The following is a 7,088-nucleotide window of genomic DNA, read 5'->3' as shown; positions in this document are numbered from 1 at the left end:
TTTGTTCTTTTTTTGTGAAAAATTATCATCAGTAAGCACAATTTTCATTAAAAGGACCAGAAATATGAGCAGAAAATTCTTGCAAATGTGCTTTAAAATGAATAGTAGCCAGATGTCAAATAGAATAATTGAAAGCAAACTCATTGCATTGATTGCAGTCTCTCTCTTTTTGTTATGAATAGGTGGAATACTGTATTCTTTCCATAGCTACTGGACTGAAAATCTATGAAATTGTTATGTTCCTGTTCTTTTTTTCACTTTGGATTCCTATAAAATCAGGCTGAATTATAATATGAAACAGGACCACAGAGCTCAACATTTTCCAGCTATTTTATTCTGCTTAAAGCATTTCTGCTGTCAGCAGGTGTAAAATTTACTGCCACAGAAAAGCATGGAAAAGTTAAACATGCTTTTCTAAGATTTAACATAACTTGCATGTAAATGAGGCCATATCTTGTGAAGGCCTCTCTGTGCAAGCAGGGCTCAAACACCCGCCATGCATTGTGTCCACAAAAAACAGGCTGGAAGTGGAGTGCCACTTTTCATCCCTTTGTTCAGCAAGAAAAAAAAGAGAAGACAGAAAGGAAGGAAGAAAAAATGAAAAAGCCCTCTGACTTAATAAATTCTTATACTCAGCATTCACATGATGCTAGTTACCCTAGCAACTGCCTAGCAACATTTGGGACTCAGTTTGCCTCCAGGCTCCACAGCAGATTACAGAAATTTACTGGCTTTTGATCTTGAGAAATAGTTTACGTTCACACAAGACAGACACACATATACATCAGAAGATTGATACTCATGCAAGGAGAGTGTTTATATTTCTAAGTAATTATCTGTGTACTTTCTAATTTTACTACTTAGTTCTGAAACCCTGAGAGTTGACTGTCTTATTTGTTAACTCTGAATTTGAGATTAACTTAGTGCTCTGTCGATGAAGAGAAAAATAGCACTAATTGAGATCATCAGGGTAATGGGAAAACAAGAATTCCAAATAAACCATGGAAATAATATGTACAGAGCTGTTGCAGAGTACAAATATATGAGAGTGCCACCTGGTCCAAAAGATTTTTTCCATAAATCCATGTTTCCCCATATAGTTCCATCTAATTGCTGTAAGTGATCAAAAATTTACAGTATAAAATCAATACTAGGTTTTCACTAACTTTTTAAAAATACTCCTTTTTATTTACAATTTTGTTGCTATTAAACTTACTGTTCTTCATTTATATGGCAACAGCTAAGACTGCACAGACATAACTTTACATCTATCTCCTCCACTTACTCCTGCCTGGCAAAGCAAATTTTTTAAGATACTTAACCACATCAGACAACTTTGAAAAAAATGCTTTTACTGATCTCCTTTCCTCCATTTCTGCATTTGTCTTTCATGTGATACAGATGTACTGACAGTACTCTGAAATTATTAACTTACATTAGGTCATGTTCCATAGATGCATTCACCAACTTTTTTGTAGCTTATATATTGCTGATAAGGGAGTCTGAGTATCGTCTGCCTTCATCTAGATACAACCTAATTGCAGAAGCTAATGAAACCAAAAGCAGAGCAATTGTAGAACCCATAAAATTAATTTCCACTCTTTTTTTTTTTACACAAATTTGACATTAAATTTGAAACATTTATAAAATCTGAGAACAGTTTAATGTGGTACATAGAACATCCAGAATCTACACTGAAATTAAAGGAAGTGGTGATGGTGGTGAAGTCCCCTATAATAAACTCACAAAAAGATGACTACTTAATCTAAATATATGTTTGAATAAATATAAAATATAATTCAACTTCATTTGACTTTTTATTCAGTGCAACCACATTTCATTATTAATACATTTTTTCCTCTGTGTGTTAGAGGTAACAAAATCAATTTATTTAATGATATGGAAGAAAATAGAGTAGATTACATTTACTTGCAGTCCAACACTAACCAAAATCCACTAGCATCTTTGCTAGTAGCATCTTTGCTATTATTTACATAGCAAACTTTTCTGGCCTTGTCTCATAAAGCATTTCCAAATTCTTTCTTCAGGGATTAAATATCAAAGCGAAAATAACATTAAACCAGAAGTCATGATAGTGCCTCGCAGCAAGGATTAAGTAATAGAAACACAGCTACTAAAGTACTAGAGGCAGTTTTTAAGGTCATCAAAGCTAAAAGAGTGAAATGATAAATGAGGCATCAGAACTGCAGGTTGGCGATGCAGCAGCTACATGTAGCAGGGGCCATGAGTTTCAGAATCTGGGGTTCCTGGCAATAACTGCTATGCAGTGACGTGGACAGCTGGACTGACCTGACAGCTTGCTGCTGCTGAAAGCCCCCGTTTCCCCCTCCAAGCTCCCTTTGTCTTTTCACTAGCTCTCACTGGACTCCACTGCTACCTGATCTAAGCCACCACAACTGCAGGAAATGTGCTATTTTTATTCCTGGATCTATTTTGTGTCATTCTAGCAGGACACAGCAACTCATAGGTGATGGAGCAGCGTGACGGCTCACAGAGAATGAGCAGTGGGAACATAATGAAAGCGGCAGTGAGTTCAAATCTTAATCCATGAGACATGCTAATCCAAAATAAATAGCAAAACTCACAATTTTCATCATTTTGATAGCATAGAACACCAAAACTTTTGTGTTCTAAAAATATTTTTAAGCAGATAGGTGTAAAAACCAACCAAACAACTTTTTAAATTGTTACAGTTAGCAGATTAGTGCTCACTTTCATTTGTAGGTGTTCAGTCCAAATATAAATTAACACAGGATGCACAGTGAAACAGTATGTCACACAGGAAATGTTCTTTAAAATATTGCTGCCTCCTCCCCATAAGCAGAATGTGAGCTTGGAAGTAATTATTACATGAGAATTAGCCAGAAGAGACTGTCTTTAATCTTAAATTTCATCCTTAAGTCTATGCTATCATAGTAGTTTCTATATAATGGGAACAAGGAGTTTCTGAACAAGGAACCATGCCTCTAGCCATTTAGTATGCAGACTGCACTACCATGTAGCAAGCTCTTGGCTACATCTTGTTCTGCATAAATATCAGCACAATGATTCAAAGAAAACTAAGTAAACTAGACCATGTGCAGTCCCCTGTTCAGTCTATGCTGCATGAGTCTAAGAAGGCACAAGGGCACAATGGTTAAACATTTAGTTCAGCTGAACATGCATCTCGATCAGAAGTTATGGATCTGATACAGATACTACTGGGTGATATATTAAATTCAGAGTGGACGTTCTAATGGTCTCTCACATTCTGAAGTCCTTAAACTTGAGAACTGGGAAACAGCAAATGTGATCTTGAAAGTTACCTTTCTAGGCTGTCTCAGAGAAATTGCCCTGTAATACAAGACTTCAATCATTTCTTATATCTTTATAAAAGCCTTCTCCTTTTCAGGATCATCCAATTGATTTCTACCGTTTGCTTATTCTTTACATACTGGGAACATAAAAAAAAAAACAAACAAACACAATATTAACTTTCCAAAACCTGACCATAGACTTCGCTTTCTATCAGCTTATGTTCACACTGAGCAGCCAAGTCACATACACCCTTCATGGATAGCTACCAAAAAAAAGTATTCGCTTCTAATAATTACAGTTAAGAGTGGCCAAATTTAGCATAAAGTTTCCAGTCATAATTACTTTTGGACTGGTAACAGGACAAGATGAATTGCAGTACAAGAGAGAAAAAATCTAACTGGGAAAGGAAGAAATAAATCATTTTTTACTAAAAGAAGTTTTACCAACCCAAGATTCAAGCCAATAGAAAACACATTTCAACCCACAAACATATCTTTAAAGTCAATCAAGAACATTATAAAGTGTTGCAAACCGCAGATTTACTTTCAACAGGCCAGCTTGCATTAACATGTTTTATCCAATATGTGTAATAACAATTATTAGTTGTTCTCTCAAGAATATTTCCTGCATCTTCATTCACTACCAGAGTTCAAGGTGCTAAGTGCAAGTAAAGCTTCAGGATGTTGAAAATAATTTGACTGGTTAAATCTGACATGAGAAAAAAGGCACAGACTAGGAGCTTTGTTTGTCATTTTCCATCATAACCTCCAAATTGCACCTGACATTAACAATTACCTTTTTCTCATAAATTGTTATCATGTCATTACAAACATTCCCAAAAAGATTTCTTTTTTTCAGCTATAGCATTTAGTCGTGGTTCGTGTTAATTAGAGATGATCACAGAATTATACAAGGCAACTTTTTAGTTTTCCAATTCCAGGACCAGGTTTGCATTTGATAGTGGGCATTTAATCTTTCAGACATCTTATAGCATCCTGGTGATACCACCTTATCTGGATGATTAAGGACATATTTAATCTTCTGAACAGTCTCAATGGGAGCTCAGTCTCAAGGGGAGCTTTAACTGGAACAATGACCGGCTGTGTTGAAATTGAACAAAGTGAACAGCATTGCTGACCTTCCTTCTGCAGGAAATTTAAGCTTTTAGCAATTCATCAGTCAGAATTACTACCATTTCACTCCAGATGAGGATCAAATATGAGCTTCTCAGATCAAAGGTACAAGAAAACTTCTCGTTTGTGCAAGTAGAATATTACAGATAGATACTCCTTTTGGTTTATTTTCCTCAGTGGTCTTTGAAAGATACCTTGGGTACGTCCTGTGGTTTCAACTACTATCTGGAGTCGTTGCCATCTCTCCTCTGATTAATCACATACACAATTACTGCTTTTTTTTCTTTTTCCTGGCAGAATGTTTATAAATTAGTATTAAGCATTAACTGCTGTCAGACTAAGGGCTTGTCGTCTTCTCACGGCTCATTGTCAAATAATAATAAAAAGCCACCAGCCTCTTCAAAATTATTTCCCTTGAGCTAGGCAAATCTCAACTGAGAATGTTTTCCAAACACATTCGCCAAATAAGCCTTTTCTTCTTGAAACCCACTTGAGACAATCTCTTCATTCCAAAATTGTCTTGATTTCTTTAGTTCCCCTGAATTAATCAGTGAAAACTCCACATAAGTGGAGATGGGGAAGCAGGTGACTGATTGAAGGTTTGACATCAAAATAAACTGTTACAGCTTTTTTTTTTATGAAGTCCAGCTCCTCTATCATTAAAACCAGTGGCTATTATCCCATTGACTTGAAGGCTAAATCATACAAACAGGGAACATGCCATCATTTACATGCATTAAAAAAAAATAAATCTTTTTGAGGCCACTGCAACAGTGGTTTCAATATTGATCAACATTTTGGATTACTCTGCCTTTGGAGATATAAAGCATATATTGTATTTCAAGAGTGGGTAAGAATAAGGTTTTTTTCTCTTTAAGTTTTTCAAAGTCTAGAGCTAAGAAGACAGAAAAAGAGTCATATCAAGTGCATCTCTGGTCTTCTAAAACTGGAAGGCAGATATAAACAGCCAAGTATTGTAAAAGTGAGACCAGCATTTTAATAATAGTTTGCATTGGTAATGTCTGGTTTTCCCCAGACATTTTTGAACTTAGCCACATAATCCAGTACAACAAGGGTAACCCTGAAAAATACAGTATGGGATCCTCAGTGAAATTTTGTGTTATGATTTGCTAGTGGCATTTAGGTGCCAATGTCATCATTCAAGGGTGTAACTAGTGCCAATGGGAACAGCTGTTTGCTTCACCATCAATAGTACTGCCTGCAAGACTTGGGCCTTCTCTGGAAGCTACTGAGAAAAATGAAGACTTGGTTAGATTTGTAACATCAGTTTAAGAAAGAATAAATTCAGGCCTTAGGTTGTCTGTTTTTTTTTTCATTCCATTACAATTCTGAATATTCATTCTGCAAAATTACATTCCAAGATAAAGCATCCTAAAATTCATACCTCTGAGCAGTTATTACAAATCCCACAATTCACCATGAAAATTCCTCATTTATGCTCCATTCCCTTCACAGCCAGATATTTACCCCCATATGGCTGCTGAAACACCCCAGGTACTATCAGAATACCTTGGGATGTAAGCATGTGACAACTGATCTAACTGATTTCATAAGAAAGAAATCTTGAAAGCGCCAAGCATCCCTGTGTTTTGAGAGATGAGCCAGCAAGAGAAAAGACTGGCCTTGTTTAACAGACAGCTTCAGCTGGAACTCAGGAAAAAATGTGAGTTTATGACTTTGCAAGAAGGGGCAAGCTATTCCGAGAGGACTACAAGAATGCTGCGAAGTTATTCAGGGGGATAATTAGAAGGCCCAAAGCCCAACTAGAATTAATTTGGCTACTGCCATAAAAGACAATAAGAAGTGCTTCTATAAATACATTAACAACAAAAGGAAGGCTAAAGAGAATGTCTGTCCTAACCTGGGAGGTCCTGGTTGACTGAGTGTTAGCAAATGTGATGTTCATCTATAAGAGGGGCTAGAAGGAGGATGGGGGAACTACAGGGCTGTCCCTCTCTCCTCACTGTAAGGGAAGATTATGGAGCAGATTATCTTGAAAGCAAATGCGTGGCACATACAGGACTACCAGGTGATCAGGTCCAGTGAGCAGGGGTTTGTGAAAGGCAGGTCCTGCTTAACTAATGTGATCTCATGCTATGTCAAAGTGACCTGCTTCTTGGATGAGGAAGAGGGTGTGGATGTTGGAGAAAGTGGCTGCTCACATCTTCAATAGCTTTACTAGTCTCTGGATAAAAGCCTGTCTGGATGGCCAGGCCCAGAGAGTGCTGGTGAATGGAATTAAATCTAGTTGGTGGCCATTCACAAGTGGTGTTCCCCAGGGCTCAGAATTGGGGCTGTTTAATATCTGTATCAATGACCTGAATGAGGGGATCGAGTGCACCCTCAGTAAATCTGCAGATGACACCATGTTGTCTGGGAGTGAGTGTTGATCTGCTTGAGGGTAGGAAGGCTCTGCAGAAGAATCTAGACAGGTTGAATCAATGGGCTGAAGACAGTGGTGTGAGGTTCAACAAGGCAAAGTGCCAGGTCCTGCACTTGGGTCACAACAACCCCCTGCAATGCTCCAAGCTTGGGGAAGAGCAGCTGGAAAGCTGCTTGGCAGAAAAGGACCTGGGGGTGCTGACTGATGGCTGCTGAACATGAACCAGCTTGTGC

Source organism: Pezoporus occidentalis, unplaced genomic scaffold, assembly GCF_034315485.1.
Source record: "Pezoporus occidentalis ecotype Australia unplaced genomic scaffold, CSIRO_AGI_Poc_V1 ctg232, whole genome shotgun sequence".
Classification (NCBI taxonomy): domain Eukaryota; kingdom Metazoa; phylum Chordata; class Aves; order Psittaciformes; family Psittacidae; genus Pezoporus; species Pezoporus occidentalis.
The sequence above is the reverse complement of the archived record's forward strand: the minus strand, read 5'-3'. Positions refer to the sequence as shown.